Source organism: Tamandua tetradactyla, chromosome 23 (assembly GCF_023851605.1).
Source record: "Tamandua tetradactyla isolate mTamTet1 chromosome 23, mTamTet1.pri, whole genome shotgun sequence".
Taxonomy (NCBI): domain Eukaryota; kingdom Metazoa; phylum Chordata; class Mammalia; order Pilosa; family Myrmecophagidae; genus Tamandua; species Tamandua tetradactyla.
The window spans coordinates 46,968,629-46,982,098 of NC_135349.1; the positions used below are offsets into that span (position 1 = coordinate 46,968,629).

General features: G+C 37.2%; 1 protein-coding gene across 15 annotated transcripts in view; it reads right to left on the reverse strand.

Annotated features, from left to right (window-relative positions):
- ATF7IP2 (activating transcription factor 7 interacting protein 2) overlaps positions 1–13,470 on the reverse strand; it is a 99,537-nt gene that overhangs the window by 84,601 nt on the left and 1,466 nt on the right. The window contains exon 3 of one of the 15 annotated variants that reach the window (XM_077141834.1): positions 13,315–13,413. The exons of 13 other annotated variants lie outside the window; for them this stretch is intronic. The gene's annotated coding sequence lies outside the window, so the exon portion shown is untranslated. Of the gene's footprint in view, positions 1–13,314; positions 13,426–13,470 lie in introns of all 15 variants that reach the window. One more of the 15 variants, XM_077141835.1, reaches the window with a different exon arrangement.

A 13,470-nucleotide genomic window follows, 5' to 3' on the forward strand; every position in this document is an offset into this window, starting at 1 on the left:
TTTTCTATTTCTTCTTTTTGTTCAGCCCATGTCTTCTTCATGTCCTCCCTCAATTTATTGATTTGGTTTTTGAAGAGGTTTTCCATTTCTGTTCGTATATTCAGCATTAGTTGTCTCAGCTCCTGTATCTCATTTGAACTATTGGTTTGTTCCTTTGACTGGGCCATATCTTCAATTTTCTGAGCGTGATCCATTATTTTCTGCTGGCGTCTGGGCATTTAATCAGATTTCCCTGGGTGTGGGACCCAGCAGGTTGAAAGATTTTTCTGTGAAATCTGTGGGGTCTGTTTTTCTTATCCTGCCCAGTAGGTGGCGCTTGTGGCGCTCATCTGTCTGCGGGTCCCACCAGTAAAAGATGCTGTGGCTCCTTTAACTTTGGAAAACTCTCACTGTGGGGGAGGGTCACCAGCCGAAGTGGCTTGGGGGAGTGCCGATGCGGATCTCCCAGCCGGCCCAGGAATCCGCGCGTGGTGGGGGGGGGGCGCCGGCCGCCATGGCTTGGGGGAGTGCCGATCTGAATCTCCCAGCCGGCCCGGGAATCCACGCATGGGGAGGGTCGCTGGCCTCCGCGGCTTGGGGGAGTGCCGGTCCAAATCTCCCAGCCAGCCCGGGACGCCAAGTGTGGCGGGGGGGCGCCGGCCGCCGCGGCTTGGGGGAGTGCCTATCCACCGTTTCCAGCCGGACCGGGAAGCCACGTGTGTGGAAGGGACCCCGGTCAGCGGTCTCCGTGGCTTGGGGGACCTCCGATCCAATTCTCCCAGCCGGTCCAGGGGGCTGCGCGTGGGGGGGGGGGGGGCGCCAGCTGCCGCAGCTTGAAGAGACGGCCTGTCCAATTCTCCCAGCCGGCCTGGGAAGGAGGGAGGGAGGGACTCCGGCTGCCAGCCGACCCGGCCCGGGGAAGCGCGTGCCCCTCGGTGATCTCACTGCTGTGGATTCTTCCTGCTGGTTCAGCCATTCCAGAATGGGGTACGCTGTCTTTTTGGTCTCTGTCGTGCCTCCGGGAGCTGTTCTGTACCGTTTCTATTTCTTTAGTAGCTGTTCTGGAGGAGGAACTAAGACCCGCGTGTCTTACTAAGCTGCCATCTTCTCCGGAAAACCCTGTATTAACTTTTGATTACAGGGAGCTTTGACTGGAATCCTTTAAAAGAGAAGACATTTTCGAGAGAGTCCCTTTTTAGAGCCATGATAGAGTCCACATGAGAGACCTTTGGAAATGAAGAAGGAAAATGTCCGTTGAAGGGGTTTCATGAAACAAGAATCCTCGAGAGACAGCTAACAGATGTCCCATGCTCGCCATGTGCCTTTCCAGTTTACAGAGAAACCCTGAATGTCACTGGCCTTTCTTGAGTGAAGGTAACCTCTTACTGGTGGCTTAATTTGGACATTTTTATAGATGCGCTTTAATTGGGACATTTTCATGGCCTTAGAACTGTAAACCTGCAACTGAATAAATTTCCCCTTTTAAAAGCCTTTCCATTTCTGATATATTGCATTCTGGCAGCTAGCAAAGTAGAACACCTGTGCTCCTTCCAACTTCTCCCTATGGAAATGGGAATATATATCTTATGACTTTATATGTTGGCAGCAGCTAACTTGTTCTGAGTTTTACAGGTCAAGAGCCAGAAGAGAATTTTGCCTTAGGACAGACTAGGCCTGTAATTAACTGATGAGATTCTGTACCGTTTCTGACTTTGTATTGTATTGAAATTGTTTAAAGCTTTCTAATATTGTTATGGAACAAATGTATTTTGCATTTGGAAAGAACATGTCTTTTTGCAGTCCAAAGGGTGGAATGTGCTGGTTTGAATCTGTGATGGACTCCACAAAAGCCAAGTCCTTTAATTCCCATTCAATATCATTGGGTGGGAGCTTTTTGAATATCCATGGAGATGTAACCTACCCATGTATGCATGGTAACTTCTGAGTAGATGGTTTCCATAGAGATTTGTCTCCAAATCATTCAAAGTGGGGTTGCTTACCGGAGCCCTTTAAGAGGGAACCATTTTGGAAAAAGCTTGAGAGCCCATGCAACCAGAGCTACCTTTGGAGATGAAGAAGGAAAACGCCCCCAGGGGAGCTTAATCAAGAAGCCCGAAGAGATAGTGCTTAACAGACATTACATATTAGCCATGTGCCTTTCCAGTTGAGAGAGAAAATCTGAACTTCGTTGGCCTTTCTTGAGTGAAGGTAACCTCTTGTCAGTACCTTAATTTGGACATTTTCACAGCCTTAGAACTGTAAACTTGCAATTTAAATTCCCCTTTTTAAAAGCTGTTCTGTTTCTGGTATATCACATTCTGGCAGCAAGCAAACTACAACAGCCCCCCCTCCCCCATACCCATTATCTACTTCTCCCCTATCCATAGTTTTCACTCCTCTGTCCATACCCTGGACAAAAGGAGCATCAGACACAACATTTTCACAATCACAACGTCACACAGTAAAAGCTGTATTTTTACACAACTGTCTTCAAGAATCAAGGCTACTGGAACAAAGCTCAACAGTTTCAGATACCTTCCTTCCAGCCATTTCAACACAACACAAACTAAAAAAATGTTATTTATATAATGCACAAGAAGAAGCCCCAGGATAACCTCTTGATTCAGTTTGAAATTTCTCAGCCACTGAAACTTTTGTCTCATTTCTTCTCCTTTTTGGTCAAGAAGGCTTTCTCAATCCCTTGATGCCAGATCCCAGCTCATCCCAAGAGTTTTATTCCAAGTTGCCAGGAGATTCACACCCCTGGAAGTTATGCCCCACAAAGGGCACAGGGCAGTGAGTTCACCTGCCAAGGTGGCCCAGAGAGAGAGGCCACGTCTGAGGAACAAAAGAGCCTCTCTGGCATAATTTTGACATAATCTCTGGCATAATGTGACTCCTAGACATAATTTTAAGTAGGTTTACTCTATCCTCTACAGGAATACGCTTCTTAGGGGGCAAATTCCAAAACTGAGGGCTTGGCCTATCAACTTGATTGTTCCTACTGCCCATGAGAACACCTGAAAATCTCCAAATGTGGAAGTTGAATACCTCCTTCCTTCTCCCCAGTCTCCCAAGGTGACCCTACAAACACTTCCCTATTCACAGCCCAAACTACTCTGGGATACATCGGGGCATCACAGCAAGCTGGATAAACCAACAAAATCTCACACCTTTTTCATAAATCTGATACACTCAGAGAGTCAGTTCACCTTCTCATTCATGCCCCAAGCCCTAGGCAATCGTTAATCTGTTTTTTGTTCTATAGGTTTCCCCTATCATAAATGGTTTTTGTGACTGACTTCTTTCACTTAGCATATTTTCAAGATTCATCCATGATGTAGCAACTATCAGTACTTCATTCCAAAATAATTTCCCACTGTATGAATATATCACATTTTATTTATCTATTAATCAGAGAATAGACATTTGGGTTTGTGGTGGTTTGAATTGCATACCTCAGTTAGGAAACGTTCTTGGTCTTGATCTGCATTCTGATAAGGTGTGAATCCTACTCATAAATCTCTCCAAGATGTTACTTAAGGTGTGACCCAGTTAAATCAGGTTGGGCTTTAATCCAGATTACTGGAGTCCCTTATAGGTGAAGTGAAAAATCAGGCAGAAATAATCACTGTTCTGGTTCTATACTCCAGTGTTCAGGGAGTGCACCGGCTGCCATCCCATCAGATCTGGAGGGAATCAAGCCACAAATGACTCTTAGGCCTTGAAATCTAATGGAGCTTGCCCTGCTGGGTTTTGGACTTATTTGGGACCTGTGATGCCTGCATTCCTGCAGATTTTTCCCTTCTGGAATGGGAATGTCTAACCTATGCCTATTTCACCACATATATTGGAAGCACATAACTTGTTTTCTAGATTATCAGTGGTCCACAGACAAAGGGGAATTTTGCTTCAGGACAGAACACACTTGGAGTCAATTTTCATGTGACTGTGTACTTGGCACTGTCCCTGAAATAACTTAAGGTTTTGGGATGTCATGATGGAATTTACTTTGCATGTTGGAAGAACATGACTTTTGGGGTCTAAGGAGTAGACTGAATGGTGTACCCCAGTTTGGACATGTTCTTGGTTCTGGTCTGCATTTTGGTGGGTGGGGACTCACAGTAAACAAGATTCCTTCAAGATGTTACATCAGTTAAGGTGTGGCCTTAAGTAAATTAGAATGATTACAGGAGTACTTCATAAGCAGAATGAAAGTCAGACAGGGAGAAGCCACAGGAGCCACTTGAAGCCAAAGCCAATGGACTGCCATGAGACAGAAAAGCCAAAAACCAAGGACTACCAGCAACAAACTCCAGAATGCCAGTCTGTATGGAGAATACATTGCCTTGATGATGCCTCAACTCTGAACTTCTCCTAGCATCAAAACCAACTGTTTTGGTTAGTCTCAAAAACAACTGTCCTATTTTTTAAGACAACCCCTTATATGTATGATATTTGTTACAGCAGCTAGGGAATGAAAACTGGATCATTTCTACTTTTTGATCATTATTAATAAAGCTCCAAAGAAAATTTATGTGCAAGTTTTTTGGGTGGACTTTTAATATTTTTTTGTCTATGTGTCTAGGGGTAGACTTGCTAGGTCATATAGAATTCTGTATTTTGACCTTTAACAGAACTTCCAGACTGCTCTCCAAAGTGGCAGGACCAATTTATATTCACAACAGAAGCATATGAGGGTTCCAGTTTCAACACATCCTCACCAACACTTATGTCTTTTTTATTATGGCCATCTTAGTGCGAGTGAAGTGCTATTACGTGGTTCTGATTTGCTCTTCTCTTATACCCAGTGATGCTGAATATTTTTTTCATGTGCTTATTGGTCACTTATATATCTTCTGTGGAGAAATGTGTATCTGGGTCCTTTGCTCATTTTTCAACTGGCTTAACTGCCTTTTTATTATTGTACAGTTTTAAAACATATTCTAAATATTAGTTTCTTATCAGATGTATGCTTTGAAGATTTTTTTCTTCCATTCTGTGGACTATCATTTCATTTTCTTTATGATATACTTTTAAAAACAAAAGTTTTTAAAGGGTGCAAGGGTAGTTCAGTGTAGAATTCTCACCTGCCATGCAAGAGACCTGGGTTCAATTCCTGGCCTGTGGACTCCCCCATCTCCCACAAAATTTCTTTCCATAAACGGTGCTGCAGTAATAGGACAGTCATATAGAAAAAGAATGAAATGTGACCCCCCAAAATACAGCATACAAAAAAATAACAATAAATATCTTCTAAAAACAAAATGTTTCTAATTTTCATGAAGTCTGGTTTACATTTTCTTAAAGAATTTTATATTTTTATTTCTCACATTTAAGTCTTTGTTTTTAGTTTCTATATATGGTATGTGGTAGGAGTCTAACTTCATTTCTTTGATGTGGACCTCAGTTATCCCAACATCATTCACTGAAAAGGCCATTTCCCCCCCCATTCAGTTATTTTGACACCCCTTTCAAAAATGAGGTGGCCATAAATTAGGGTTTATTTCTAGATTTTCTATTCTATACCATTAACCTACTGATCTAGCCTTATGCCAGTATCGAACTATCTTGATTACTGTACTACTATATTAAGTTTTAGAATCAGGAAGTATGAGTACTTTGTATTTTTCACTTTAAGACTGCTTTCACTATTCTGGTTTCTTTTAATTTATGAATTTTAGGATCATATTGCAATTTCCATAAAAATGTCAGCTGAGGTTCTGATAGAGATTGCAATGGATATGTAGGTCAATTTGGGGAATAAGGCTCTCTTAGCACTATCAAGTCTTCTGATCTATGTCATGGGATGCCTTTTTACTTACATCTTTTACCTCTTTCAACAATGTTTTGTAGTTTTCAGAGCATAATTTCTGTACTTCTTTTTGATGTTATTATAAATGAAACTGTTTTAATTCTATTTTTTAATTGTTCATAGAATCAATTCTATGTTGACTGTCCATGTTTGAATCTATTATGTACCTCCAGAAAAGCCTATGCTCTTTTTAATCCAATTTGTGGGGAGCAGACCTATTGTTGGGTGGGACCTTTTGATTAGTTTGTCTCCATGGAGATGTGACACCCCCCCCCCATTCAAGGTGGGTTTTAATCCTTTCCTAGAGCCCTTTGAGAGAAAGCAGAGAGAAACCACAAAAGAAAAGGCCTGGGGGTAAAACAAGAAGGACCATAGGAGCTGAGAGAACCATTTGAAACCAGAAGCTGGGAGAAGACGGCAAACATTGCCATGTGTCTTCCCATGTGACAGAGGAACCTCAGATGCCAGCTGTCTTTCCTCCGAGAAGGTATCCCCTGTTGGTGCCTTAATTTGGACATTTCACAGCTGTAAAAATGTATCTTTATAAAGCTTTAAATCCTCTTTGTAAAAGCCAATCCATCTCTGGTACAGTGCATTCCAGCAACTTTAGCAAATGGAAACACTGATCTTCTGTACTGTGGTGTAGCTTTGAATTTTTTATCTGTAATAGTTTTTTTTTTTGTAGATTCCTCTGGATTTTCTACATATAAATTATGTTATCTCAAACAAAAATAGTTTTACTTCTTCTTTTCTCATACCAATGCCTTTTATTCCTTTTCTGGCAAGAACACCAGTATAATGTTGAAAAGAAATGGTAAGAGCAGACATCCTCATCTTGTTTCTGCTTTTAGAGGGAAAGAATCCGATTTCTCACCATTAGGTTGAAACTTTACAGTTTACTTATTTCAAATTCAGGAATTTCCCTTCTATTCCTAGTTTGGTAAGCATTTTTAACATGAAAGCAGGTGTTGGAATTTATAAGAAACTTTTTTTTTGCAGAGCTTAAGATGTCCAAGTGATTTTTGTTATTTTATTGTCATGGTATATTACTTTAAAAGATTTTTGGATGTGATTATCAACCTTGCACTCCTGAGATAAATTCCACGTCTATTTTCATGTGGCTGGATTTGGTTTGCTAGTATTTTTGAGGCTCTCTGCATGTATATTCCTAAGAAATATTGGTCTGTAGGTTTTTCTTGTGATATCTTTGTCTGGTTTTGGTATCAGGTTAACACTGGCCTCTGAATTGGGAAGTATTCCATCCTCTTCTATTTCTTAAAGAGTTGGTGAAGAATTGGTATTAATTTTTCTTTAAATGTTAGAATTCACTAATCAAGTCATCTGATCTTGGACTTTTATGTCTGAGTGTAGTTTTTCACTACTAATTCAATATTTTTACATGTTATAATCCTGTTCAGATATTTTAATTCTTGAATAAGTTTTGGTAGTCTGAGTCTTTTGGAATTTATTTCATTAAAGTCACTAGTAATGACCCCTCTTATCACTCCTGATTTTAGTAGTTTCATTCTTCTCTTTTTTTTCTGTCAATCTTGCTAAAGATCTGTTAATTATGCCAATCTTTTCAAAGAACCAACTTTTGGCTTTATTGATTTTCTATAATTATTTATTCTCTATTTGATTAATTTCTGATCTAATCTTTCTTACTCCCTTTCTACTGCTGACCTTAGGTTTAGTTTCTCTGCGTTTTCTGATTTGCTAAGGCAAAATGTTAGGTTATTGATATGAAATCATTCTTGTTTTTTAATATATAAATTTCCTTCTAAGCACTGCCTTAGTTGCACACCACAAGTTTTAGTATGCTGTGTCATTTTTATTCATCTCAAGATATTTTCTGATTTCCCTTTTCACATCCTCTTTGACCAAGTGCTTATCTAGGAGTGCTTAATTTCCTAAATACATCGATTTCCTAAATTTCCTCCCGGTATTTGTTTCTAATTTCACTCCATTGTGGTCAGAGAATATACTTAGTGTAACTACAATTCTTTTAAATTTGTTGAGGTCTTCCAGCCTAGCATAGTCTATCTTGAAGACTGTTTCAAATGCACCTGAGGGCATTGTGTATTCAGCTGTTGTTGGGTGGAGTGTTCTATAGATGTCTGTTAGGAGTGGTTTATAGTGCTGCTCGCGTCTTCTCTTTTCTTGATGATCTCTTGCCTCATTGTTCTATCTACCCCTTATGAAAAAGGTGTGCAGATGTTTCGAACAGTTATGCTGATACTGTTTTTAGATGCATGCTTTTTATTGTTCTATCTTGTTGACAGATTGACCTTTTATCATTTTAAAATGCCCCTTTTTAGCTCTAATAACATCTTTAAAATTTCAGTCCACTTTCTCTGTTACCAGTATAGCCACTTCCACCTTCTTATTTATGCTGCTTGCATGGACTATTTCTAAATCCTTTCTTCTACGTATTCGCATCTTTGAATCTAAAGATATGATTATGTGTCTGTAGACAACAAATAGTTTGCTGTTTTTTCCCTCCAATCCAACATCTCTAGCGTTCCCTTTTGATTGGATTATTTAGTCTGCTCATATTTCGCATTACTGATATAGTCAGATTTATGGGTGCCATTTTACTTTTTTTATTATTAATTAAAAAAATTAACTAACACAACATTTAGAAATCATTCCATTCTACATATGCAATCAGTAATTCTTAATATCATCACATAGATGTATGATCATTTCTTAGTACATTTGCGTCGATTTAGAAAAAGAAACAGCAAGACAACAGAAAAAGAAATAAAATGATAATATAGAGAAAAAAATAAAAATACAAAAAATATATATAAAACAAACAAAAAAAACTATAGCTCAGATGCAGCTTCATTCAGTGTTTTAACATAATTACATTGCAATTAGGTAGTATTGTGCTGCCCATTTTTGAATCTAGTCCTGTTGCACAGTCTGTATCCCTTCAGCTCCAATTACCCATTATCTTACCCTGTTTCTAACTCCTGATGGTCTCTGTTACCAATGACATATTCCAAGTTTATTCTCTAATGTCGGTTCACATCAGTGGAACCATACAGTATTTGTCCTTTAGTTTTTGGCTAGTCTCACTCAGCATAATGTTCTCTAGGTCCACCCATGTTATTACATGCTTCAAAAGTTTATTCTGTCTTAAAGCTGCATAATATTCCATCGTATGTATATACCACAGTGTGTTTAGCCACTCGTCTGTTGATGGACATTTTGGCTGTTTCCATCTCTTTGCAATTTTAAATAATGCTGCTGTAAACATTGGTGTGCAAATGTCCGTTTGTGTCTTTGCCCTTAAGTCCTTTGAGTAGATTTTACTTTTTGATATCTCATATCTTTCGCAGTTTCTCTGTTCCTTTACTGCTTGAGGTATCAATTCTTTCAAATTTCATTTTGCTGTTTGTTGCTATTATATAGAAATATAATCAATGTTTTTTTAGTAAGGACATCTCCAACTAACTCATTAAATGCATTTATCATAGATTACTTTGGACTTGAACAAATCACCCTTCTATTTCAGGCTAAGAATTCATCACGAATGTGTGTTTTATTAAATGCTTTTTCATATGTATTGAGAGGGTCACATAATCTTTCTCATTTTTTCTATTAGTGTCTATTACACATTGATTTGTCTTTTAAAATATTAAATCTGGTTGATTCCTGGAATAAATTTTTTGGGTAATTTTTTTTAATGTTGCTGGATTAAATTTGGGTTTTTATATCAATGTCGTAAGAGAGATACATCTGTAATTTTCTTCTCCTGTAATTAGACTTTGGTAAAAGCTATGCTGGTCTCATAAAATGAACTTGGTAGTACGTTTCCTATTTTCTGAAAAGATTAAATTTAAGAAATTCACCACTGAAACCTTCTGCACCCGGAGTTTTCTTAGTGAGAAAGGTTTTCAATTACAATTGAATTTTTAAAGGCCATTCATATTTTCTACAACTTTTAAATGTTAAGTTTAGTATACCGCTTTTATTTTTAAATCAGATCTTCAAATTAGTATAAAGTTCATTATAATCTCTAATTATATTTGTAACCTCTGCAGGTCCTTAGGTATAATTTCATTTTTGACATTAATGATCCATCTTTTCTTTCCTGATCATACTTGCTAAAATCAGCAACTTTATCAGTACTTTCAAAGTACTTCTGACCATCATTTTCTACTGCACATAGCATTTGTGCTGGTTTGAATTTGTAGACCTCAGAAAAGCCTTTAATCCTCATTCAGTATTGCTGGGTGGGAGTTTCTTGATTATTCTCATGGAGATGTGATCCACCCAATTGTGGTTGTTAACTTTTGTTTAGATGATTTCCATGGAGGTGTGTCTCCATCCATTCAAGGTGGGGTTGCTTACTGGAGCCCTTTCAGAGGGAACATTTCGGAAAGAGTTACAGAACCTGCATAGCCAGAGACCTCTGCAGATGAAGGAAAGTGCTCCTGGGGGAGCTTTATGAGACACGAAGCCAGGAGAAAAAGCTAGCAGATGCCACCATGTTTGTCATGTGCTTTTCCAGCTGAGAAACCCTGAAGGTCTTCAGCCTCCTTGAACCAAGATATCTTTCCCTGGATGCCTTATATTGGACATTTCTTTTTTTTTTTTATTAATTAAAAACAAAATTAACTAACACAACATTTAGAAATCATTCCATTCTACATATGCAATCAGTAATTCTTAATATCATCACATAGATGTATGATTATCATTTCTTAGTGCATTTGCATCGATTTAGAAAAAGAAATAGCAAGACAACAGAAAAAGAAATAAAATGATAATATAGAGAAAAAAATAAAAATAAAAAATACAAAATATATATATAAAAAAAACAAACCAAAAAAACTATAGCTCAGATGCAGCTTCATTCTACAGCCCTGCTTTAATTTGGACATTTTCATGGCCTTAGAACATATAAACTTGCAATTTAATATATTCCTCCTTTAAAAATCGCTGTTTCTGGTATATCCATTCTGGCCACTAGCAAACTAGAACAGTGTTCTATTTCAGTCACTCTCAGCTGGCATTTTAATTATTTCCTCCCATTATGCCCTTTTTCCTAACTTTGGATTTTAAGCTAAAAATTTTCCTCTAAGCCCTGCTTTAGTTGGGTCCCACAAATTTTGATATGCCCGATCTTAATTATCATCTGGTTCAAAACAATTTCTATTTTTCACTGTGATTTCTCCTTTTATCTGTGACTTTTTAAGAAAATATACTAATTAACTTCCAGCCAATTGCATATTTTCTAGTTATTATTTTGCTATTGAAAGGCAGCCTAATTCCACTATGATAGAGAATATCCTCTGAATGATTTCAATTCTCTGTCATTTGTTGAGGGTGGCTTCATAACTCAAGATATGGACAATTTTTATAAAAGCTCTGTGAACAGAACATATTCTAACACAGTTGTATACTGCTTTATAGATGTCAACAAAATTTCTTAATTGTGTGGCTGAAGGTCCCCTGGTAAAACTGAGAGAAAGTGTAAAGTCGCTCACTCTTGATTTTGGGTTTGACTGCTTCTTTTAGTTTAGCCATTATTTTTTTTCTTTATTTCTTGAAGCTATGAGTGCATGCTAATTCAGTGTTTTCTCTCTTTTTCTATTTCTGGTAGATCAGTCTTCCCTATCTTCAAATGTCTTTCTTGTAATGCTTTTTACCAAAACAGTATTTGAATACATTGAAAACAGTCGATAAAAAGCAATTCTTCTTATATTTTTTAAAAACCCACTGCCCTGAATTTTTTTAACTAAAAATTTTTAAAAAAACTATGCTAGATGACATAACTTATTCAAGCTAATATATTTGAGAGCCAGTATTTGAACCCAGGGCTTTAAGGCTCATTAGGAAGGAAAAGGAAATCTCTCATCAAAACCACTAAGTGGGTAAGATATTATAAAGAGACAGGGCTACTGTAGTGGGTATACAGATGTCAACAATATGACAAAGTTTCTTTTTCTATTACTCTAAGTGTGTCTAAGGACCAGGAAGATCAGCATCACTGAATACTACTTGAATTTTGCTTGAATTTATTAAATAAGTTTTAGCAATATAATAATATAAATGTAGTATTGAGTGAAAAACAGTAGGTGGTTGCCAGCATTCCTTAATGACTGATGACAATCACTGTTAGTAGCAATTAGTAGCTAGTTTCAATTTTTAAAAATATACATGTTCTAAAATAATCCACTCACACTAAATATAGCTTGAATTACCTGTTTTAGCTATTACCTGCCAATTTCCTACATTTACAGATGAGGACTTAATTCTTTTCCCTCATACAGCTCATCATATTTTTAGTTAAATCAATACATAAGTTATAGGTAAATACTGTCTATGTAGCCAAAGAAAAGTATCATGATTGTATTATCTTTCTTACACAATATTTTGGTTTTTTTCCCTGGAACTATCCATAACCTTAAATTTTTCCTCTTAATTTCCTGTAAATCCACTCTAATTTTTTTTCAAACCAATCTATCATAACAGCCATCCATTAATATTTTCCCCTATTTTCCATACCTTCAAGGGTAAGTTTAAAGAGTATCTCTTCAAGAAAGCCTTCCCTACATGTTCTACTTCATTATTTGATTTCTCACAACAAACACAAAGTTATAATCATGAGCACTGAGGACAGAGATGTGTTTTATTTTTATATCCTCAGCAAAATGCCTTTCATATAGAAGTGTTTATAAATGCTGCTTAAATATTCCCTTTTAAAGATGGAAAACCACCCAATTATTCTCTCCTTAATAAAGATTACCAGAACAGACCTCACAACTTTTACCTTAGCTACTTCTACCATAGTTACTGTATCATTTACACTAGAGGAACAGAGCTTGACTAACTGAAATTATCACATTAAGCAGATACACATAACACTTCTGTATAATTAACGGTCAAATCTAGTAGGATCTACATAAACATTCCCTATATCCATGAAAATTTTATCAGGAGTTCAACAATTCAAATCATATCTGATTAGCTCCCCTCTTTCCATAAAGCAGTGGTTCTTTCTCTCCAGATATGGCCCAACTATATTCTTTATCTCTGTTCTACCTGGATTGGTAATGCTGAAGGTAAGACATTACCTGAGACTATACTAATGAATTTTCAAAGTATGAGTACAGGCTTAACTAAGCCTCGGGGGCACAGTAAGTATCTAAAGGACATAAGAATGAGACAGAATATAAGACAGAATAACATTAATTTTATATTAAGTATAATCTCACTCAATTTAAGAGAATATTGTATTGTACATTTAAAATTATAAAGTTTATTTTTAACAAATATCCAATATTTTACTTAAAATTTGATTACATCAAATGAAATACATCTGCACACATCCAACAAGAGAACTATATGACATGCACAGGTAAACATGCAGGGATCATGAAACAGTTTCCTATCAAAATTCCAGATACAAAGAAGCAAGAAAATACAGAACTGAAGGCTGAAATAAAGTACAGAATCAAAGCAAGCAGAGCAGAGAATTCAAGATGTACCCAACCCAGATATACCAGTTCTTATAACAGGCAACTCATTCTCCAACAGGACGGACACTTCTTATGCATTTATGTGGAGGCAGAAGTCAATCTTAGGGTGTGGTCTGTACAAATCTGCAGATCAGACTTGAAGTATATTAATCTGATTAAGGCAGGATTCAACACTTAAAA